Source organism: Desmodus rotundus, chromosome 3 (genome assembly GCF_022682495.2).
Source record: "Desmodus rotundus isolate HL8 chromosome 3, HLdesRot8A.1, whole genome shotgun sequence".
Lineage (NCBI taxonomy): Eukaryota > Metazoa > Chordata > Mammalia > Chiroptera > Phyllostomidae > Desmodus > Desmodus rotundus.
The window spans coordinates 49,182,108-49,207,491 of record NC_071389.1 but is presented as its reverse complement, the minus strand read 5'-3'; the positions used below and the strand labels follow the sequence as shown (position 1 = coordinate 49,207,491).

The window sequence follows — 25,384 nt, the reverse complement described above, 5'->3', positions numbered from 1 at the left end:
ATATTCAAGGTGATGAAAAGCAAGCACTTGTAACCAAGGCTATCCAGCAAAGCTATCATTTAAAATTGAAGGAGAAATAGGGAGATTTCCAGACAAGGAAAAGCTAAAGGAGTTTGTTAACACCAAACCAGTACTGCAACAAGGGCTTACTTAGAAGAAGAAGAAAGGAGGAGAAGGAGGAGGAGGGGGGGGGGAGGAGGAGGAGGAGGAGGAGAAAGAAAAAAAAGAAAGAAAGAAAGGAAGAAAGAGAAAGAAAGAAAGAAAGAAAAGAAAACAGTCTAACAATAAAATGGCACTACATACATATCTATCAATAATCACCTTAACTGTAAATGGCTTAAATGCACCAACCAAAAGACATAGGGTAGCAGAAGGGATAAGAAAACAAGAGCTATATATATGCTTGATCACGTCTCAGATCAAAAGATACACAAAGAGTGAAAGTAAAGGGTTGGAAAAAGATACTTCATGCAAATGGAAAAGGAAAAAAAAAAAAAGCCAGGGCAGCAGTATTTATATCTGACAAAATAGATTCTAAAAACAAGGCTATAGTAAGAGACAAAGAAGGACACTACATAATGATAAAGGCACCAATACAACAAAAGGATATAACCCTAGTAAACCTTTACATACCCAACATAGGAGCACCTAAATATGTAAAGCAAATCTTGATGGACATAAAGGGAGAGATCCACAGAAATACAGTATAGTTGGGGATTTTAACACCCTATTGAATTCAATGGATAGATCGTCCAGGCAGAAAATCAACAAGGAGACAATGGCCTTAAAGGAAACACTAGATCAAATGGATTTATTTGATATTTTCAGTGCATTTCACACCAAAGCACCAGAATACACATACTTTTCTAGTGCACATGGAACATTTTCTAGGGTAGACCACATGTTAGGACACAAAACAAGTCTCAATAAATTTAAGAAGATTGAAATCATATCAAGCATCTTCTGTAACTACAATGCTGTGAAACTAGAAATCAATCACAAGAAGAAACCTGAAAAACATACAAACACATGGAAGCTAAATGACATCTTATTAAACAATGTATAGGTCAAGAAGATCAAGGAAGAAATCAAAAGATACCTTGAAACAAATGAAAATGAAGACACAACAATCCAAAATCTGTGGGATGCTGGAAAAGCAATCCTAAGAGGGAAATTAGTAGCATTACAGGCCTATCTCAAAAAAAACAAGAAAAAGCTCAAATAAAAAATCTGACTTCACACTTAAAGGAGCTTGAAGGAAAACAACAGACAAAGCCCAATGTAAGTATAAGGAAGGAAATGATTAAGATTAGAGCAGAAATAAATGAAATAGAGTGTAAAAAAGGATACAAAAGATAAATGAACTAAGAACTGGTTCTTTGAAAAGATAAAAAAGATTGACAAACCTTTAACCAGACTCACTGAGAGAGAGAGAGGCAGAGAGAGAGAGAGAGAGAGAGAGAGAGAGAGAGAGAGGATCCAAATAAATAAAATCAGAGATGGAAGAGGAGAAATAACAACTGACACCAAAGAAATACAAAGGATTGTAAGAAAATATTATGTACAGTTATATGGCAACAAACTGGACAACATGGATGAAATGGATAAATTCTTTGAAACATACAATCTACCAAAAATAAATCAGTAAGAACCAGAGAATCTGAATAGACAGATTACACTTAATGAAATTGAAGCAGTAATCAAAAAACTCCCAAAAAGCAAAAGCCAAGACCAGATGGCTTTAAAGGTGAATTTTACCAACCATTCCAAGAGGAACTAACTAACACCTTGTCTTCTCAAACTGTTTCATAAAATTCAAGAGGAGGGAAGGCGCCAAAACTCATTTTATGAGTCCAACATTATCCTAATTCCAAAACCAGATAAAAATACTAGAAAGAGAGAAAATTATAGTCTGATATACCTGATGATAATATATGCTAAAATCCTCAACAAAATATTAGCAAACTGAATAGAGCAATGAATCAAAATGATCATACACCATGATCAGTGGGATTTATTCCAAGAATGCAAGGCTGGTACACCATTCACAAATCAATAAATGTGGTTTACCACATAATCAAAATGAAAGGCAAAGACCACATGATCATATCAATAGATGCAGAAAAATCATTTGATAAAATCCAGCACCCATTCACGATAAAAACTTTCAGCAAAGTAGGAATAGAAGGAACACACCTAAACACAATAAAGTCATGTATGACAAACCCGTGGCCAGCATCACCCTCAAAGGGCAGAAATTACAAACATTCCTCTTAAGATCATGAACAACATAGGGATGTCCCCTTTCACCTCTCTTATTCAACATAGTACTGGAAGTCCTAGCCACAGCAATCAGACAAGAAGAAAAAAATAAAAGGCATCCAAACTGGAAAGTAATAAGTAAAACTCTGTTTGAAGATGGCATGATACTATACATAGAGAACCCTAAAGATTCCACTAAGAAACTACTAGAACTGATAAATGAATTCAGCAAAGTAGCAAGATACAAAATTAATATTCAGAAATCACTTGCATTTCTATATTCCAATAATGAACTAACAGAAAGGAAAATTAAGAAAACAATCCCATTCACAATTGCTTCAAAAAGAATAAAGTACCTAGGAATAAACATAACAAAGGATGTAAAAGACCTATACATGGAAAATTATATGACACTGAAGAAAGAAACTGTAGAAAGAAACTGAAGAAGATACAAATAAGTGGAAGCACATACCATGTTCAAAGATAGGAAGAATTAACATCATTAAAATGTCCATACTACCCAAAACAATCTATAAATCCAATACAATTCCTATCAAGATTCTAATGACATATTTCAAAGAACTGGAACAAATTTATATGGAACCACAAAAGGTCCTGCATAGCAACAGCAATCATGAGAAAGAAGAACAAAGTTGGATGAATCATGCTACCTAATGTCAAATTATACTACAAGGCCGTAGTAATCAAAACAGCATGATACTGGCATAAAAACAGACACAAAGATTAATGGAACAGAATAGAGAACCCAGAAATAAATCCACACCTTTACAGTCAATTAATATTTGACAGAGGAAGTGAGCACATACAATGAGCTAATGATAAGCTTTTCAATAAATGGTGTTTGGGAAATTGGAAGGATGTGCAGAAAAATGAAACTAGACCACCTTCTTATACCACACAAAGAATAAATTGAAAATGGATCAAAGACTTAAATGTTAGACCTGAAACCATAATTGTAGAACAAAACATAGGCAGCAAAATCTCAGACATCGTTCACAGAAATTTTTTATTGGATATATCTCCCCAGGAAAGGGAAACAAAAGAAAAAAAAAAACAGGGCTACATCAAACTAAAAAGTATTTGCACAACGAAGGATATAATCAACAAAATAAAAAGACAACCCACAGAATGAGAGGACATATTCACTGATACATCTGACAAGGGACTAATATCCAAAATTTATAAAGAACATACAAAACTCAACACCAAAAAAGCAAACAACCCAATTAAAAAATGGGCAAGGGACCTGAACAGACACTTCTCCAAAGAGCACATACAAATGGTCAATAGACATATGAAAAGATGCTCAATATTACTAATCATCAGAGAAATGCAATATCAATCCTTAATGATATATGATCTCATGCCTGTCAGAATGGCTATTATCAACAAATCAACAAAAAACAAGTGCTGGCAAGCATGTGAAGAAAGGGGAACCTTTTGAATTGTTGTTAGGAATTCAGTATGGTACAGCCACTATGGAAAGCAGACTTGACTTGGGGTGGTGAGCATACAATACGGTGTACAGATGTTGTGTGGTAGAACTGTGCTCCTGTAACTTGTATAATAACCTGTTACTGGTGCCGCCCCAACAAACTCAATTAAAAGTGAATCAACTAAAAACTAGTAGAGTAAAATGTTTTTTATATGCATTTGGTGAAATTGTAAGCTACTTATGACATCCATTTACTCTTCTTTCCTTCCCTTACTCCCTCCTTTCTTTTCTCTCTCTTCCTTCCTTTCTCTTTCCCTTTCTTTCTTTTTTCTTTCTTCTTCCTTTCTTTTTTCTTCTTTCTTTCTTTCTTCTTTCTTTCTTTCTTTCTTTCTTTCTTTCTTTCTTTCTTTCTTTCTTTCTTTCTTTTTCTTTCTTTCTTTCTTTCTTTCTTTCTCTCTCTCTCTCTCTCCCCCCCCTCCCCCTCCCTCCCTTCCTCCCTCCCTCGCTCTCTTTTCTCTTTCTCTCTTTCTTTCTTTTTTCTTCTTTCTTTCTTTTTTCACTCTTCCCTTCCCATTTCCCTTCTTTCCTGACTGCTTGTGTTTGTGAGCACCTCTTAAACATCTCTCAGTGATGCACAGTGCCAGGACCCAAGGAGGCACTAACAAAGTGTCACTTTTCTTAAGTATACAGTGAACAAGAGGTTATAAATAAAAGAAAAATAAAAGAAAATTCAATGTAAAATTCTATAAAAATATGCTTTGCCTATTACATTTTACTACAAAAGAAACATTCTTGGAACTTGCCCTTAACCTAGAGAATCTGGATGTGTTAATTTGCCTTTCAAACGAGTCGGCATGCTCCCTCACAGTCACATCCAACCCTTAAATGTTCATGAGTAAGGAAGTGACTGACTCAGATTTTTGCTTTTAGTAACAGCTGGCACCTGTTACCAGAAGGAGACAGGTGGGTAATTAGAGAATATCCAGGTGAAAAATAATGCCAGTCTTAGTTAAAGCGCTGTCAGGAGGAAGGAGACATTGGAAGGGGAAATCATTGAGACTTGGTGTCAGTAGTATATGGACAGCCAAAGAAGGGAAGGTTTTGTGGTCCAACAACTCTTCAAGGTCTCAGTAGCTGTGGAGCTTTGGGCTGGTGTGGGAGGTGTTGAGCGGGGCAAGTGCTGGTGTCCTCGAAAAAGATTGCAGCTGTAGGAAACGAGAACGCTTACAATCCCTTCTAGTGAGTTTTAGCAATATTGAATGTGCTGCAGAGAGGAGCTCTTTTCTCCCCTGCAGAAAAACGGCAACCACAATAAACGCCCAGGCATTTTATCCCAGAAAACAATAAACATCATTGCTATTGTTTTTAAAATATAGGTCTTTTCAGCAACAATTTGTACAAAGGCATTTTTGAATCATTTTTTCCCCTTTGAAACAGCAAGGTTATTTTAGCATTTGTCATCGTCTTTGAAGGAAGTGGATATATCTGTTTTATTGGGATAACAGCTGTTGGGCTGAATATACAAGGAATAGTATCTTACCATACCCATTCTACCTGATAACAATTTTATCTTAAAAAAATTTTAATGAAAATGTTCTTTAACTCTCATACTTTACTGATGGAAACAAGCTTATAACACCAAGATAAAAAAATAGGAAAAAGTGAAAGCTGAATAGAAAAACATAGCTTTAAATGTTTTTAATTTTCATTGATGCCAGGCATTTGGGGCAAATTCTTGATAATTCTGCCACACTTCAGACAAGTGGTATGTGTGTATGTGTTAGGAGGTGGTATGCACAGGTTGCCTTGGGAGTTTTGTTGTTTTTGCTTTTTTAGTAACTATTAGTTGGTAAAATATTTGGCCATTTATAAAGGTATTAGCTTTGTCTATAGAGAGTAATCAATATGGTGTGCACAACTGGGTTGAATAGCATTAATCTAGCCTTTTATATTAGTATAAATTTTTGACCAGGTCAGAAAGCCAAAGAGAAGATAACTTATAAGTACAGTCTGTCCTCTACATCTGATCATAATGGAAAAACTATAAAATTTGGAATCAGACAACCCTAGGTTTGAATTCTGACTCCTCCCTTAACAAGCCACATACCTCTGAGCAATTAGTGTCGATTGTCTTTCTTCTTCAACCCTGTTTCCCTGGAGTAGAACAGGCATTCAAGAAATATGTTTTGAAAGAATAATTACCACAGGTTTGTAAGTGCAACTGTAGAATTGTATGCATGTTGATATGGAGCCGTAGAGGAGAGTTCAGTAACTGTGCCAGTGAGAGAAGAATGGAATTTGTTGGAGGAGGTGACAATTGAGGTGAATCTTAAAGTAGCATAGGAGATAGAGGAAACAGCCTGAGCTTAGAGGCAAAAAAGACTTTTCTGTTTCCAGACACTTTGTGTTAGAACAGAAGTGAGGCGTTGGGGAGGTAGGCTGTAGCCAGGCAATGGGAGGCCTCAGTTGCCTTCTTTCCCTGGCTGTAAATTAGAGAGAAGACAGAGAACAGCTTAGCTGAGATTATGGCCTGGTCGTAAGTACATTTGGAAATACCACTGTTGGATGTGTGAAGAATAATAGTGGGGGAGGGAGTGGTTTTAAGACATATCAATAAGGAGACTGTTCTATCAGCCCACTAAGAGATGGATGAGGACTGACAAAGGCTCTGTTATATTCTGGAGAGGTGAGATTAGATTCAGGAAAAAGGTGGCAAAATTGACAGGACTTGGCAGCTGGTTTGATGAGGGAGGTGAGAGAGAAGTAAAAGTAAAGGATGACAGGGTCCTGGTATGGGGACTGGGTAGTCACCCAGCTGAGACAGAGAATGTAGGACAGGAGACAGGTTTCAAAGGGGAAATTAAACTATTGAGTGTTACAGTCAAGTAAATCCAGAAAGCAGGTACAAATCTGAAAACTGAGGAATAGAGCTTAGCTAGCAAAAAAGATGTGCACGTCTTCAGTGCGGAGAACAGGAGAATGCACGGCTGTGGTAAGTAGGGTGAACAGGAAGATCAAGAAGCTCTCACCTCTTTTCACCTAATGCTGTTATTGCAAAAGTCACAGTGAAACTGTACCACCCAGTCTAAAGGATTATCTACTTTTTGCCTTAACTTGGGCTCCCTATTCCATGTGACTATGTCATCCCTCCCTCCTTAGAATCCTCCACTCCTGGCTTCTGTGACTCTGTTCTTCCCTGTGCCAGCATCCCCCACACCCAACCCTGTGGGCCCTGGTCCTTCCCTTCTCCTGGGAGTCAGAACTTCTCTGCAGGCTGGAGGTGCTGCAGCGGCAAAGACAGGAGCAGCCATCATTAATGTGAATGGGTAAATTCACACGGCGAACGTGTATTACAAGCCTTTATGTAGTCAATTCTTAATTATTTTGAACAATTCTTAATCTTTATTCCTATTAAAGGCCATTGACAGACAGAAAAGAGACAATTAAGGGCCATGGGGGTTATATTCAACATAATTAATCTTGATTGCCACTTCAATAAAAGGGAACAAACGTTTAATTCATCCACTTAAAATTTAAAGAAAACAGAAAAGGTAACTTTCTAGGCAATAAATACCACAAACAAACACATTTTCACGCATGCCAAAATGAAAAATCAACAGCAAGGCTACTCTGTTAGAAGGAAATCAAGAAGCAGTAAAAAGGTTTTAGACAGAGAGAGAATATTGGTATTCCCTATAATGTCTGATCAAGATTTAACTCAGTTATTGCTGTTTCAGACTCATTATAGAAACAGCAAGCTGCCTCTTTGTATAGAAACCATAAATATCACTAGGATTTTGTTAAACATTAATTTTTACATAAATTTTGGAAGACTAGCTATCACTTAATTTAGAAAAATATAGCTTCCTTTTTGTAAAGTGGGACTACCATTTCTCATTTTATAGAAAAACTCAACTTCTTGGTGTTCTTTATACTACTTCGGCTCCTAACAATTGCCACCGTTTGTGGAAGGTTTTGTGTTTTGCCAGGCCCCATGCTCACACTTCACAGGCTTCACATTACTTAATCTACAACAATGAAGAATTGCCACTAGGTCAGTAGATGACAAAAACAGTCTTCCAAGGTAGATGCTCTCTGCTAAGCAAGGGAGAAACTGCGATTGAAGACCTTCCTCAAACTGAGATCCAAATTCTACAGCTCTACTGCTTTCTGCCACACCAGGCTTTTCACTTATAACTGCTCATCTCAGCACCTAGAGGACCTAGTGGGATTCTGGAGCTAACCTTTGCAGCTAAGCGGTACTAGCTAGCAGGCAAGTAGTGTGCGCTTACATTATTCATATCCTCTGCATCTCTTCTTTCCTATTATTTCTCCTTACCTGAGGAACAGTTTATTATCTCTGAAGTTTTGTCTAGGGTCTCTTAAACTTCTATCACAGTTCCTCTAACAACAGAATAGACCAAACGGAACGTGCTTTTTTTTTCTTTGCAGTTCAGATGAATTTTGCATTTGATTCCATAACATATTCACATTTCTCATTTAGAAATTTTTTAATTGTCATTCTTAATAAAAATGTACCACATGTGTGCTATAGTGGATCCTAATTCATGGCCTTATATATCTGTGCATAATTTTGAAAGCAAATGCTTACCTGGCGATTTTACATGTGACGCAGGCCAGTTCTAGGGAAGGTCAACCCAGTAATTACATTGACATGATCTCATGTTCCTATAACAAACTGAGTATGTCCTGACTTCTCAGGAGTCCCTGGTCAAGAATTGTATCATGAAGTGGTTCTATATCAAAGAAGGTGTCCTTCCAATGCAGCATTTTGGACTTACTTCTAGAATGAAATCAGCCATTGGGGAATTTCTCTAGAGTATAATAATAAATACTGTAGAGAAATTTTTCTAGAAATTGAAAGGGTAGATGTATGGAAAACCAAGTGAATAAAAAATGAAGCAACTTCAGAAAAAACTTTTTTTATACACTAGAAGAGTAATTCTTGATTAATTCTCTAAGGGCTGATTTCATTCTAGAAGAGTCTGCCCTCTGATTTAGAACTTGTTCACATACTAAGGGCTGAACCTGGAAATGAATAACAGTAAAATATGTAGTTATCAGTTGGCTAGTATTATAAGAACCAGTGAAAGAACAGATAGCAAATACTGACCAACCTTTAAAATTTACATTTTAGCTTTTTATGGCATTTATTTTGCTCCAATGGTAGTTCATAATTTCCTGGAGCATTGGACATTTACATGTATCAGTGTGTGTTACAGACCATTTTCAAAAGGAAGTACCATAATTTGGTCACATTTGGTCAGATCTACCAAAAAGTTAACCTTTGTTGCTTTTCTCTTCCAGCTTAATTCTTTTTCTTATTTAAAATTAATTTTTATTTTATAAAAGCATTACATCAGTTCTTTGTCCTCTCATTTGCATCCCCTCATCTTTCTTCTAATGGTTTTTGCTTTCAACTTTTTCTGGCTTTTATTTCTTGTATTTTCTATTTTGAGGGAATGCACACGCATTTCTAATTCTTATTTTATCAGTTAGAGATACTGTATATTTCTTTCATATCATGGCAGGTGAAAAACCATAGCATTTCTCACCACCACAACCTCCATCACTTCGTCTTCATCTTCTTGATATACTTACATCCAAAGTTTTTGTTATATCAGTAGTTAATGCTGAGAGTAATGTTTGTTTACATAGTTTGTTTTTTTTCTTAATTTTTTTTCTGCAGTTGCTATATTTTTATCTGCTGGATTTCTGTATATTTAATCCTTAGTTTTTTCAAATGCTTAAACAGCTCTGTGAAATGCCCAGCAATTGTATTTTGAGGTGCTAAAGCACATCAGATAAATAACTAGGTCCACTTTTTACTCTGAGGAGCTCATTCCCACGTGTAGTGTAGCTGGCTCCAGTCTGGGCAGCTTGCTGTCTCACTGTGATGCACATGTGGCTTCCGTACCCATTTGCTACCCACTCCACCTCTGACTATCATCTGGTTTCCTGGATTCTGTACCTTCTGCCTTTTGGTTTATTCCACATCCTCTAGGAGAAACCTGGGAGTCATCTGTGACACATTTTGCTCTTTCCCACCAAATCAAGATATTAAACAAATGACCAAATCCAGTAAATTTTGCCTCCAAAAGGCCTCTCCAATCTGTGTCCTTGGTTCTGCCCTCAGGGTCACTATCCTGGGCTAGGCCATCATCCTTTCACCTATTTCGACTGGTCTTCTTGCCTGTGGGTTTATCCTTTTATGTTTATTCTTATTGTGGCTAGAACTATTTTTCTAAAATACATATCTGACCTTGCTGCAACCCAATGAATTTTTACATATTCCAGATAAGAGTCAAAGTTCTGGTTTTAGTATGGAAGGTCTTTATAATTTCTCCAGCCTTATCACTCCCATTGCCACTCGGGCACGATGTAGTTAAGCAATACTGACTTTCTTTCAGTTCCTTCAATATGCCTCATTTGCATTTTCTCTGGAAACTGCTCACTCTTCTTCTAGTGAACTCTTCCTCATCCTTAAGTCTTAGTTGTAATGACATGCCTCAGGATGCTCCACTAAGTATTTCCAAAACATCGACTGCTTCCCTCCTACTATAAAAGATAGCATGCTAGATTCAATTCCTTGTTCAATGTAAGTCTGTCCAGTCACTATTTTCCCAGTGACTAGCAAAGTATCTGGCGTATAGTAGATACATTTCCATGAAAAGATTAATGAATATACATGTTAGGCTGCACACACAATTTCCTATAGGAGCCGAATGGGTAACTTCAATGTTAGTAGCAGCCTGGGTGGGATCAGGGGCAAACTAGAGCTGTCTCTTCTGGAGCCCTGTGACACTCGATTTCACCTAATTGTTACCAGTTGGGCATCTGGACCCAATCAGATTTTCTCCTTTAAAAAAAAAAAAGAGTCCGTGAATCTGGACTTTGTTTTTGGTAAAATACGTGATAATTTGGCTACTAGCTCACTTTTTAAAAATTGGCAAGCCAAACAAAACATGTCTGTTTGTTTCTAATTCCTGAATAAAAGGTAAATTTGTATTGCCAGTCCTGATCTGATAAAGCTCAGTTTCAAATATCTTACTATTTTTTTGGTGTCTTTATGAGGATGCTCATATTTTGCATCTAAAACAGAATTTATTGTATTTGTTTCTTTATATTATATATATTTAATTGAATTGATTGGGGTGTCATTGGTTTCCAAACCATACAAGTTTCAAGTGTACAACTCAATAAAATATCATCTGCACACTGCAATGTAAACCCATCGCACCAAGCGAAGTCTCTTTCCATCCCAATTTTTGCTCGGGCAAGGGAAACAAAGAAAAAAAATGGGATTATATCAAACTATAAAGCTTTTGCTCAGCAAAAGAAACCATAAACAAAATGAAAAGGAAGCCAGCCGAATGGGAGAACATATTTGCCAATGATACGTCTGATAAGGGGTTCATTTCCAAAATATATAAACTTACACAGCTCAACACCAAGAAGACAACCCAATTAAAAAATGGGCAAAGGATCTGAATAGACAATTTCCAATATATTTTAATAGTATCATTTTCCCAGTTCTCTAGGATGAAAATCTTATCCTTTTTTCCTCCTTGCTGATCCCCAAGTCTAGTCATATGCCAAGTTACAGAAGGTCTGCCTCAGATTAGTAAAGTGAAAAGAACATGGGATTTGAAGTAATATAGGCCTAAATTTGTGTTCTAAGGATCATGCTATTTTTTAATTGCATAAACCTTGCTAAATTCTTTTAGCCTCAGGTGCTTCAGTGCCCTTGAATTTAAATGAGGATAACGAAACCCCTTTGCCAGATTTGTTCTGAGAACATAGGAACTATTGTGTGTGAAGTGCCTAGCACACAATAGATGCTCAGTGCATACATATCTATTGCATTTCCTGCCCTTTCCTTTTTACTTAACTCTTTCACCTGCCTTCACCTTTTTATTTTCTACAGCTAACACACTGTCCAAGCATATAAGTTAATATGACTTTAGAAGAACTGCTCCAGTATCCATTTCTCAATTACCTGACACTTCAAAAAGAAACATTATAAATACAGCTAATTTATTCATTTAAGATCCATAACTCCTTTTGTAAATTATATGCCTCTGTAACTTTGTTTCATGCATCCCATTTACCCATCCTCCCAGCTCACTGCAAGATTACCACTGCCCATCCCTTAGCTCACTGATTCCAGCATTTCTTCACCATATTGAGACCTCTATCATTTAAACCAAATTTCAATATTTATCACATCTTTTACCAACCATCATCATCAGTACCCACCTTTTCTTTCTTCTGTCTCATAAATGGATAAAGTGTGCCTGGTCCTCTCAAAGGTGGCCTTTCAGGCTTTCTGTGAATCCCATGTCTTTTTGCCTTCAGGACTTTGCTCCTGTAATTATTCCATCACTTTCCTTCATTTAGTTTCTCCTCGTTTCATCTAATTTATTCTTATCTGTGTGTAAATGTGCTTTAATGTCACTGACCAGAAAACAAATAAAAAAAGAACTTCTCTTAACCTTCAGCTTCTCTTTAGTGTGTTGTATTTCTTTGTTTTCTCTCACAGCTAACCCTCTGAAGAGTGATGTGAATATCCCCATTGCTTCTACAGTCTGGTTTCAATGGGTTTCCACACTGTTACTCTCATCAAAGTCGCCAATTACTTCTCTACTAGCAAATACAGTGCCCCCCCCAGTCTCATTAAGTCAATCTCTTAGTTTACTACTCTCTCTTCTTAAAATAGCTTCCTTCTTTTCTAGCTTCCATGACAACAACACGTGGGTTCTTCCAAATATCCATATCAACTCTTTCTCTCCTTGTTTCCCCCCTCTATCAATAGCAATTCTTTCTAAATCTCTATTCAGGTCCTAATTTACTATCTTCCAAATCCATTCCATTAGCAAATACCATTAATCTTGCCTACAAAGCCCGACCTGAAATGCTTCCCTTTTTCATCATTTTGTCAATTTAGTTGAAGCCTCTGGCTTCTCACCTGAGCTACCGTAGCCTCTAATCTCCTTGCCTCTACTCTTGACTTGCCACAATGTATTCCCACACTGCAGCCCAAAAGATGTTCTTAAAATATAAATTATTTCATATCACCTTTTTCCCTTAAAATGTTTAAATGGCTCCTCATCTTGCTTAGAATAAAATATTAAGGTCTTCCCTAGCTGACTCGAACTTACATGGTTTAGCCTCGCTATGACCCACGTCTACTGCATCTGGTATTGAGCAGTTCCCTCACACATGACACGCCCGCCTTCTTTCTGTTCTTCGAGCAGCTACACTCCTTCCCACCCTAGAGTATTCCCTCTGTCTGGGATGCTTTTGCTCAGATATGCATGCTTGACTCCTCCCTGTCATCCAAATCTCAACACAAAAAGTTACTCCTTAGAGAAGCATTCACTGTCCTTTCAACCTAAAATAGTCTCCCAGCAATTGCTCCAATTTATTTTCACCGTGACACCTGCCATTACCTAACATTTTCCTTTAAAAATCACCTTCATTCTTTTTTTTCAGCAATGTAGATTTTGTGAGAATAAGAACTTGTTGGTCTTGCTGAATAATTTATCTCCAGCACCTAGAACAGGTGTTCGCACATGAATGTTACTCAAAAATGTTTGCTGAATGAGTGAACAGATCAACAGATGTATTTCACCTACAACTGGCAGTAGAAGTCAGCAAATGAGTTTTCAGTCTCATTGAAATTAGAGTGAATTTAGGTTTTAATGAGAGTTGGTATTGGGGAAAAGGTCAGCAATAAACGGTAGGATGAGTGAGTCGCAGTTGGAAGATGAAGCGGCTTAGCTAATGACCGGGCACTGCAGAAGCCGGGTTCTCACTGACGCGCAATCAAGAGTTGGTAATGCTACACGCTTGTGGACCAGAAAAATACTGGTTCTTAAACCAAACTAGAAATTTGAGTAAGACCAAATTATCTAAACTGTTCCACACATACACTATGTTTTTTTTAATACAAATTTGTTCTTCAGTTCACTTTCCCCTGGGCCTCTAAGAGAGTCCATCTACATGATTTATTTATTGAAAAAAAATAACTACCTGTGAATGCCAAAATAATTGCAACAAAAGTATACATTTGGAGAAAAATGCTTCAGGCAAAAGATTAAACAGACAAATTTAGATTATTTATGTATCACTTCTGTGACAGTTTTATTCTGGATATAGCTTTATATACTCAGATAAATTCTATACCTTTGGCACTGGAGGACAGAATAATGCATCCGGAATATCTTTGAGGGAGTGATAGAATTGAAGAAGGTCATTTTTTTCACCGTTATGTAAACCCAGGATCTTGTGAAAACCCTCCATAGATTATGTTGGAGTGCTTATATAAAATGCCAAGGTTATAGAGAATTCTGTTTCTACACAAAAAACACTTAAGGAGTTATCTGTTAATGTGAGATGAAAAATATGAGGCAATTTTATGGAACAAGTGACAGCTTTTATGTTCCACATTTGTAAATTTGCGCCATATTTAATCTAGAGCAAATCTTTTCATATTTCTCAATCGTAACAACTGTTTAATCAGTAACTATGGTGATAAAGTAGCTTCTTTCACTTCAAAAGAACTCTTTTAAATAGAAGAAAAAAATAGTCAATGCTCATTCAAGTTTCAATAAACTAAAATCACAATGATAAATTAACATCTTATAATTTGTTACCTTAAAATAATCCTTCTGTGGTTTATTTGATCTCATTAATATTAAAATCTCTCACAAAATGAATAAATGACATGTGTTTCAAATAAATTTATTTCAAAGTCTAATAAAAACATGGCCTCAGGAATAGAATCCTGAGTACCAAATATCAGTGAATGACAAGAAGAAAGAATCAATACAATTGAAGACCGAAGATATGTAAAATATTGGAGGACACTTTTTTTCTGTTCAGTATCCTTTCCCTTTTTTACATTAGGCATTGATCTTCCTTTTAAGGGGATCCTTCACTGTATATTATTTTGGGAGGCATCTGGCATTTTCATCTTGAACAAACATCGGGGTTACACAGGGGTATGAGAGTAGCAGAGCGTAGCCCATCCTGTCCCATTCTGTGAATTCTGGGCAACTACCCAGAGCTTCCTTGGTTCCTACCCTTTTCCTACATAAAGTTCTTCAGGCTCATATTAATTTTATAAGCTTCAGGTATATTTCTATGTCCATCTTTACCTAAAATGATCAGTTGGTTTTTATGGACTACAATTAAATAAATCCATAGCTATTTGTTTACCAGTTAAACTTCTGTGATTACAGTGTTATTTTGTCTAAATTTGTATTAAAGAACTAAATCAAATTTATTTAAGATATAGCCTTTCTTATCAAAATAAGCTATTTCTCTTAACCCAAGGAGTTATATATTATTTTGTTGTTTTATAGGGCTTTTATATAATTTACATTATTTGATCCTCACTGCAATCACAGCAGACAAGGAGGAACAAATTTGTTAGCATCTACTACAATGAAGAAGCTAAGGTTCAAAGGGGTTAAATAATATGTCTGAAGTCACATGACTAATTAGTGTCCAGGGCTGCATTAAACGTGAGGCCGATTTCTTCAGAACCCTTTACATTGTTCTGCAGTACTTCTGTGAAAATAACCAGTAACCAGAGTCACTAGACTGTCAGAACATTTCCTTCTATTATAATTTGTTCTGTTAAATATATCTCAAATGAGTGAATCACAAAACATTAAGTTTGAAAAGAATTTTGAAGGGCTAATTTCCTTCTCCACCTCCATACATGTAAAAATAAGTTCCATGACGTCCTTTTTCTGACTGCTTCTAGAATCAGAGAAAGTGTCTCTTTATTTGAAAGAATATTATGTGGCAGCTCTAATTTATATGGATAAAGCACTCAGAGACTGAGAGTAAATAAAAACACAAAGAGTGTATTGTATTAGGTAATAAATTGTAGAGGAGCCTCAAAAATTATCCCATCTTACTTCAGCACCCAAAATCAGCATCAAAAATTAAAAATAGAATTAAAAAAAACCCATTAAAGTCAGAATTATTTTTGTGTCCTATGCAGATATTCTTCAACTTTTCCTGTCCTTCCTCACCTCTGGCTCCTGTCAAAGGTCCTACCCTTTGTAATATAATCAACACCATCACAGGGAGCTATTTATGCTGATATTTTATAGCAATGACAAAGTATTTAGGTAGTATCTTAATAGTGGCTAAAAACTGAATTACAGTAGAAAATTCTCTAGAGATACGACTAAGCGTAAAATTTTGTTGGGGGGAATAAGTAGCAGGGTGGTGGGTGTTGTTACTTTCTATAACATAAAGGGGAAGCTCCTCTGGGAAGGTGGTTTTGAGCAGGTGCCTAAAGGAGATGAAGGAGCAGGCCCCGTGGAAGGAATGCTGGCAGAGGAAAGGGCAGGGGCCACATCTCGGAGCAAAGAGCCTGTGTGGCTTTTATGTCAAGGCTCAGCTCAAACAGCTCCCACACTCTTGTCATAGCCCATTTACTGGTCATTAATTTGGAGCTTTATTTTACCTGCTGGTTGCTGGCACAATTCAGGTATATTTTTGTTGCTCATTTATTTTCTGAAAAGTCAATGAGGATTTCTGCTATTCATGGTCCAGTGACTGGAAGCAAGCCATGACAAAATTTTCACCGGTCCGAAACATCCCTCTCTGATAAATTCCCGACTGCTTTGTTATTGGATGATCGATGTGTCAGGTACACAGCTCTGAGTGTGTGGTGCCATGAGGGCTGAGAATCATGCAACTGCTTCCTTGTAGCCCTTGCCCTGGCACTCAGCTTCCCAATGTCTGCTTTCTTCCTGGAAAAGCAGCTGTAGGCATCAATGCTATTTTCTTTGGCCTCTTTCAGCTTACTTCAATATTCCATATTGGATGAAATATTAATATTTTACTTCCATTTTTACTACATATACTTATAAAATTGAATTTCAACAATCACTTAATTAAAAACAAAATACTGGAAGGAGTTGGGTACTGGAGTTCAATTTCATGTTTACTATGGACTACAAGGCCCCAAAGTGATAAAGTTGTATTGAGAAAACAATTACACAGAAAAATAATATTTTATAGTAATTCATCTGCATTTCTTTTTTTAAACTTAATCTTTATTGTATTTTTCCCCATTACCATTTAGTCCCTTATGCCACCCTACACCCAGAAATCACCACACTGTTGTCCATGTCCATGAGTCCTTTTTCCTTTTTGCTCAATCTCTCCACCCCCTAACCCCCACCCCCCACTAGCTGTCATCTGTTCTCCATCTGTGAGTTTGTTCCCATTTTCCTTGTTAGTTCAGTTTGTTCATTATATTCCACATATGAATGAAATCATATGGTATTTGCTTCTCTCTGACTGGCTTATTTCACTTAGCATAATGTTCTCCAGGTCCATCCGTACTGTAGCAAAGGGTAAAATTTTCTTCTGTTTTATGGCTGAGTAGTATTCCATTATGTAAATGTCCCATAGTTGTTTTATCCACTCATCTACTGATGTAAACCTGGGCTACTTCCATATCTTGACAAATATAAAAAATGCTGTGATGAAGATAGGGATGCTTATGCTCTTTTGAATTAGTGTGTTGGGTTCCTTCACATATATTCCCAGAAGTGGGATCTTTGGGTCAAAAGGCAGATCCATTTTTAATTTTTTGAGGTATCTCTATATTGCTTTCCACAGTGGCTGCACCAATCTGTATTCCCAACAACAGTGCAAAAGTATCCCCTTTTTCTACATCCTTGCCACCAATTGTTCACTGATTTATTGATGATGGGCATTCTGACAGGTGTGAGATGATACCTCACTGTGGTTTTAATCTGCATCTCTCTGATGATTAGTGATGTTGAGCATCTTTTCATATGTCTATTGGCCATCCGGATGTCCTCTTTGGAGAAGTGTCTATTCAGGTCCTTTGCCCATTTTTCAATTGGGTTGTTTGCCTTTTTGGTGTTGAATTTTATATGTTTTTTATAAATTTTGGATATTAACACCTTATTAGATATATTAGCAAATATGTTCTGCCATTGGGTTGTCTTTTAATTTTGTTGATGATTTTCTTTTTTGTGCAAAAACTTTTTAGTTTGATGTAGTCTCATTTGTTTATTTTTTCTTTTGTTTCCCTTGCCTGAGGAGACATATCTGATCAAATATCAGAGCAATGTCCAAGAATTTGCTGCCTATGTTTTCTTCTACAATTATTATGGTTTCAGGTCTAACATTAAAGTCTCTGTTCCATTTTGAATTTATTCTTTTGTGTGGTGTAAGAAGGTGGTCTAGTGTCATTTTTCTGCATGTATCTGTCCAATTTTTCCAATACCATTTATTGAAAAAGCTATCTTTAGCCAATTGACATGCTTGCTCCCTTTGTTGAATATTAACTGACTATGAAGGTGTGGGTTTATATATGGGCTGTCTATTCTGTTCCATTGATCTATGTGTCTGTTTTTGATAATGGTACCATGCTGTTTTGATTACTATGGCTTTATTGTATAGTTTGATATTAGGTAGTGTGATTCCTCCAACATTTCAAAAAGTGTTGTATCCTATTTTTAAAAAGTGGTGTATCTACACATAGAAATATTATTTGGCAAAAAAAAGAAATAAAGTACTGACACATGCTACAATGTGGCTGAACCTTGAAAACATTATGCTCAGTGAAAGCAGCCAGTCACAAAGTCTCCTGTGTTGTGTGTTTCTACTTACAGGAAATGTCCAGAATAGGCAAACTCATGCAGAGAGTGCCAGAAGCTAGGAGAAGCAGAAAATATGGAGTGACTGCTAATAGGTATAGTGTGTTTTGGGGATGGGGCGGGGGTGATTACAATTTTCTAGAAATAGACAGTGGTGATGGTATAAAATTCTGTAAATATAATAAAACCAAGGAACTGTATACTTTGTGAGGGTACATTTGATGGTATGTGAAAAATATGTCAATAAAACTGCCGTTAAAAAAAGTATATAGGTTTACTACCTATTTTTATGTTTAACTTAATTTAATTTAATTGTTGTTCTATTATAGCTGTCCCACTTTTTCTTCCATTGCTTTCCCCTGCCCCACCACCCCCACTCCCACAGACAATCCCCGCCCTATTGTCCATGTCCATGAGTCCTTTATACATGTTCCTTGACTAGACCCTTCCCATCTTTCCCTACTACCTATCTTTTCTTGTGAAGGAGTACCATGTATTTGGTGTTTATAAATGTTTTCCATATGTGACTGTTAAAATATGTTTTTACAGTAAAATAATAAAAGTCTTACATGAGACTTCTAAAACATTTATTTAGCAGAGCAAGAGAATGTCAGTTCCCGCACCTGGTTGAATTTTTATAATCTAGAAGAGTGGGATCTACTGGTTTGGGTCATGCTGTGGAAAAACCAAGGCAGGATAGTAAGAAGCTAGGAAAATTCCCAGGCATGTGGAATGGGGAAACTGAGACAAGAAAATTAAACAAGACCAAACAGTTTGAGCAACTTACAACCAGCTGGTGAATTGCAAGAACGTATCTCCCCTAACCAAGGACGTAGCTTAAATCTCCCTGGTCTGGGAGACAGAGAACAGAGAGTCAATTTATGTCATTTGTGCCAGCTAAACCCAAGGGCAGATGAAATCAGAGGAACAAATAACAAAACCCCATTAAAAGCCAGACAGACCCAAGATAAAAGTAAAACAGTATAGCAGACCAAAGAATATTCCCAAACTTCTCTGTGTGCTCATTTTGACACATTAGCATATAAAAAATGCACCTGGAAAGCTGCTGAATATTCTAACTCTCCCTTAACATTCTCACCCACAGAGAAAAAAAAAAAGATATCAGCCTCCAGACAAAGACTCAGTGTGGGCTTACTCTAGAGCACGCCCCTGCCCCTTCTCTGGCATGAACTTTTTATTTCCTCTTCAACTCCAAGGGTCCCAAGGAGACTTGCAGCCAGGAAAGCAGTGGGAGGTGGCAGCTGGACCTGGGCTTACCCTGATCCTGTCTCCAGGGCCCCATTTTTCTATGCCTTCCTGGTGAACTAACAGCAGCCCACCTTGGCTCACTTCTGTCTCTGTGACCTTTACTTCCCAAGGAGCTAACAGGAGCCCCACCATGGCTCACTGCTTTCCTATAACTCTTCCAGGGAGCCAAAGCAGAGCACTGCCTAGACTCTCTCCTTTCACTTCTTCTACCCTACATCCTTCCTTTGTTTCACTGTCCCAGCCTTAATAAATGTGCTCTCAACATCACCTGGACTTGTGCTGTGAAATCTTTCCTACACGAAGTCAAGTCCCACTCACTGAAGGCAGACCTGAGGCAGACCCACTGCAAGCTGGGTCCTTTCCAGTAACAAACCAGAGCCCAAATGGAGATATTATCAATATGCCTCCAGAAAATGAGCAAGTTTGAAGAACAAATAGCTTAACATTCAGATTAATATTTGTTCCTTTGGCTTTCCTGCTAATTATTTTAAAATATCTGTATTACCCGCATACATCTCACCTGTATTCTGACCCTCTGATGCTTTTACGACACTAATAGAAGCTAGAACCTCGCCTTCCTCATACATGAAACAATTCATTGGAGGTCTCTACAGGTGAAGTGTTCATGGCCTTAATATAAAATGTCTTGAAAGATTGGAAACAACCAGAATTAGCTTTGAAAGGGCTACGTAGTAAGGACTATATCTTTTTTTTCTATAGAACTAGACCAAAATCAGTTGAAATCCACATTTGTCTCACCACAGACTCTTAGATTCATGAGCATAATAGAATTTCCAGATTCCACCCCAGTACACAAAGTGTCAGTGACTGCTGGGGAAAACACAAGTAACTTCCAGCAAGTTCTAGGGTAACTTCGTACTATCATGGCTTTATACATTTTAATATTTATTTCTCCGCAATTTCTTCTTCCTTTCTCTCTAAAGGATATTATTTTGTCTCCTCATTTCATTTTTCACCTCTAGGAGGACGACTTCTTAAATCCATCTCCAATGCTGACCTCTGTGCAGAATTCATTACATTTTGTCTCTTTCTTTGGTGGGCACTTTTACTTGGGATAATATTTAATCTGATAAACTAGGTTAAAAACTAGAATGGGTCCAGAGGAAAGTCACCAAGATGGTGAAAAAGCATTTAGAAAGCATGTCCTTGAAAATGGTCAAAGAAACTTTGAAACTAGTTCTGAAAAAAGAGCTAGCTCTAAGGCAAATTATATGAATTCCTTTACAATATTGCAAGGATCAAGGCAATAATGCCAGCAGCATCATTCCTCATCCAGAGAAGGATGCTTAATATCTTTGTATGACCCTCAGTACCCAGCCAAGTGTCAGATGAGTGGATGGGTGGACCTGGAGAAACATTATCAATAGTTGCAGAACTTTCTAATAACCAGAAGTTTCCAGTAATGCAACGATCTGCTTTTTTTAGTTGGTGATTTCTTTCCTTAATAGAAATGTTTGTGAAGATGTTGGATGACTGTTGCAATATAAATAATTAGCTATTTCTGCACTGAGTGGGAAGTTGAATTAGTTGTTAGCTATGGGTTCCTGTGAACTCTCATGGGATTCAAAGTAAAACTGTTCAGTTTTCCACTGAGATTTTGACTTGTTACTATAGCAGAACCTACTGTATCCTAACCAATACACAGCCTTCTGTGATAGTTTTGGATAGAATATAACATCCTATGTGGCCTAAGGAAAGTCAATTACCTTTTCTTGCCTGGATTTGCTTATTAGTAATAATACAGGGTAAATAAAATAATCTCCAAGGTGTGCGGGACTCAAAAACGATATAATATTGTGATTCTGTGAATCAAAGAAATTCTCTGGAGCAGTGGTGGTATTGTTACAAATGTGCTGGTGTGGCTGTTCGGGTCAAAAGCTATTACCCATCCTGGGCAGGGGATTGATTTCCTTAAAGCTGTCTTTGTAGGTTTCAGGTAGAGAGGAAGTCATGATGGAACACATTTTTGTTGGAGAGCCAATCTCCAGAACCATCTGGAGATGTTACAGAATCTTCCATTCGCTTGACTGAGGGCCAATGTGATGAGAGAATGATGAATACCAATCATTAAATATCTTTATATTTCAGGTGTTCCACATGCATCATCTCACCCAGTATTCCATCTATCGACCCATCACCTGTCTAACCACAGGAGTGGTGCTATTATTTTCCCAGTGTTGCTAATGAAGGTAGTGAGGCTTCCAGAAAATAACATACCTTCCCAACTAAATAGAAGTACTAGGATCTAATTCCAGGACTTTTTGGTCCCTAAACTCAGGTTCTTAATCTCTAAAATACTTCTGGGGTAGGATGAAAACTTTTCAATGGAGAAAACTTTTAAAGTGTGGTACTTAGATTTAGTCTAATCCTCTTTTATATATGTTTAAATTGACCTCATCTACCAAATTTACTTTTCATGTCTTTCAACTGTGACCACATTTTTGGCTTTTCTAGAATTGTTTATATTTTCTTTTTAAAAGTTGCTCCTCAGTTTGAAGAAATTTCTCTGCAGTTTTTCCTCCTATTGCTTTTTTTCATACTTGCCTTCTCATACTACTTTGTATATAGGATATATAATATATACCTATTATGGCCTATTACTCTACCTATAATTTTTAAATTCCAAATTCAAAGTAACAAGCAAAAAGTGCTAAATTATAAGCTGTGTGGGTTTCTATCAGTTGTAAAAGGCATGTTATTTTGTATTAACAATGCCAGAGGAATACAAAGAAAACCATAAAATAAGATGGCAAAAAAAAGTTATTTAATCTAACTTTAATGATTTAAATCCCTGAAGGGCTTAATACTTTGCCTACGAGTCATTAAAATTTTAAACATCATTTTTGCTTAAGAGAAAATTTCCCCCATGTAATGCTTTTGTAACATTTTGTTTGCAATGTTCATTGTGGTAATCTCCTCAGCAGTCCTTCCACTCCTTCCCTTAGCAGTGTTGCCAACAACCACAGCTCCATGGAGGTGGCCCATCATTACGTAATGCAATCAAAATGATGCCGTCTTTCTTGCCCCAGTGGAGCCCGTAGCAAAGGGACAGGATCAGCAATGATCAAGTGCACAGTCAAGGCCAATGAGGAGACTTAAGGGCAAATTATGTGAGGAATTCTGAGGAAGACACTTTCTTGTCCTCAGGAAAAGAGAGTTTCAGGAGCCAGATATTCTTCTTTTGGGTGTCATAGAAACGGACTTTAGGACTGTTGCAGCCAGTCTGCCACCGTGAGAGGAACCAGCCTCAGAATAAAGTTCATCCCACATAAGGCAAGTAAAAACATACCAACTCTGGAGCCTGTCCTGATGGGTCTCCCACTTATGTGAGCCAATCAATCCTATTTCCTGTTTAAGTTACCTTGGATTGGGTCTTCTATTACTTGAAATATACGCAATGAACCCTTATTGATACATCATTCTTTTTGTTTCTTAATTTCCAATTTCCTTAAAATGCACAAATATATTAATGCATTATTATGATGTATCCCAAGGTCAGATAATTTAGATCATAGCTCACTAGTTGATATTTTAGAAGAAACTAACTTAGAGGGCTACTTTATGAAAACAACAAAATGGAATTTGGGGGCTCATAGAAACCTTGAGAAATTATGTGAAAGATCTTTGAAATATATAAAGCACACCAATAACAAAAGATAATAATTTCCTTTTAATTCTAATGCATTGGGAAAGTATACATCTAATATGTTGGGAATGTCTTTGTCCACTTGCCCTGTTTTACTGTCAGTGCAAGCCTATTTAAGCTTGTAGAGATTGACTCGGTGTGTAAAACTCTCCAATGGCATTATCTACCCAAAGCATCCAGTCAAACAATGCCGCACGACCGACAGCTTTGCATAACCTGGGTGCTCCCACAGTCCACACTCTACCTGCAAATAGTGGCCATGCACATCGGCTCCAGACTCTTCACGGCTCTCTGTTCCTCCCTTCTTCCTTTCCATGTCTACCATCTTAATTTTTACATCTATGCTTTTTGCTTTTTGGTCAAGGCCTCTCCCTTCTCCTCTGAGAATAGAATTCTTTGCTATACATATGCTCTACCACAGTATCTGGCTCTTTGGCTCTGATTACACACTACTGTGCATTTACCTCTAATGCTTCTGTTTTCTCTGTAATTAGATTGTCAGATTATTGAGAGCATAAATTGTTACTTATACTCCCTCCCCTAAAGCCTAAAATACTCTGTAGCAAATATTAAATAAATATTGCTTTATTAATTAATCATAATTTTACTATTATCTTACAGAATCTGTCACATGAAACTAGAAAAAACTTTAAATGACCAGATGGACCTAGGGCTGCCAGATTTAGCAAACAAAAATATAGGATACTCAATTAAATTTACATTTCAGGTAAATAACAAACTATTGTTTTTAATATAAGTATATCCAATGGAATATTTGCGGCATAATTATATTTTAAAATTGTCTGCTTTTTAGTTTAAAATTCAAATGTCACTGGGTGTCCTTTCTTTTTATCTGGAAATCCTAGGTTGGCCTTCCCTACAAAAATGCTGCGCTTATTTTTCCAAATTAGAGTAAATGGCACATTGTTTACCCTTCCATAGTTTACCCCCCACTTACACGGGTTTGCTAATAACTCGCATAGCACGCGCGGTCCTTTGCATTGCTTCACCTGGCAGTGACAGCAAACAAGCTGGGACACCTTGTGCAGAGGTCTGCGTGCACCCCGTGTTCGGGAGGCAAAGACAGTGTGTCCTCCCTGCCCTCAAGTAGCGCACAGTCCGGTGGGAGAAAGGAAAGCCAACTTCAGTCCAGCCTCTACTTGATGTGCAATCCGGATGATAATCTGTTCGGCCAAAGCAATTTTAGGCCTGCCCCAGCCCTCCTGAGCAAAGATCTAAGATAACACCATGCACTTCGGTTGTCAGAAAAGAAGTACGTTGGATTTTGAAGTAAACACCGAATAGTTCTTGCCTTTGACGTATTTATAAACATCATAATGCATAACCCTAAATGGAAAGAATTATAATTTGTTTTGATCAGCATGCTATACTTAGATTTTGATACAGAATTTAGTTTCATTATAAAAAATTTCTTTTTGTAGTTCCTGGCTATTGTATGACATTTTCCCCTTCTTAGCCATTGTGCAAATCTTTCACAGGAAAATGCCTTGCTGATTAATTAATCTGAGTCACTTATTTAACTGATTATTAGGGTCTAGTGGTTTAGATTTTGAGCCTCTCTGCTGTGTGGCCTTTGTCTTTTTAATCTTTTATCACCCGGCATTTTCTGCAGTAGGGAACAGGATACAGGAGCCAGTTTCTTCGCACAGCACCAAGTTATAATGGTTCTGTGTGTGCAAAGTTTGATAGTAGTTAACAATTTTTGCCACAGTGTATTTATCAATTGTATGTCATACAATTTCAGTGATATTTGTAGTAATCAAAGATTTCAAATACCAGAAATGTTTTCCAGATTAGTATGTGGATGTGTTAAAAGAACTCCATGTGTATGTGTTAAAAGAACTTCTTAGACATAGAATTTAAGGTTTTAAAACAATGCCACCTGAACACACAACGTACAAAATTTTCAGTTCTGAAATAGTGTCATAGTTTTCCTTTTTTTTAAAAAAAAAAAAGCATAAACTATCCATCTCAACCTACCAATCTGTGCAGGTCATTTTAAATTAAAATAACAACACATAA

General features: G+C 37.0%; 1 protein-coding gene across 3 annotated transcripts in view; it reads right to left on the bottom strand.

Moving 5' to 3' along the window:
* LRRC7 (leucine rich repeat containing 7) overlaps nt 1-25,384 on the bottom strand; it is a 483,504-nt gene that overhangs the window by 279,747 nt on the left and 178,373 nt on the right. The window lies entirely within an intron of this gene.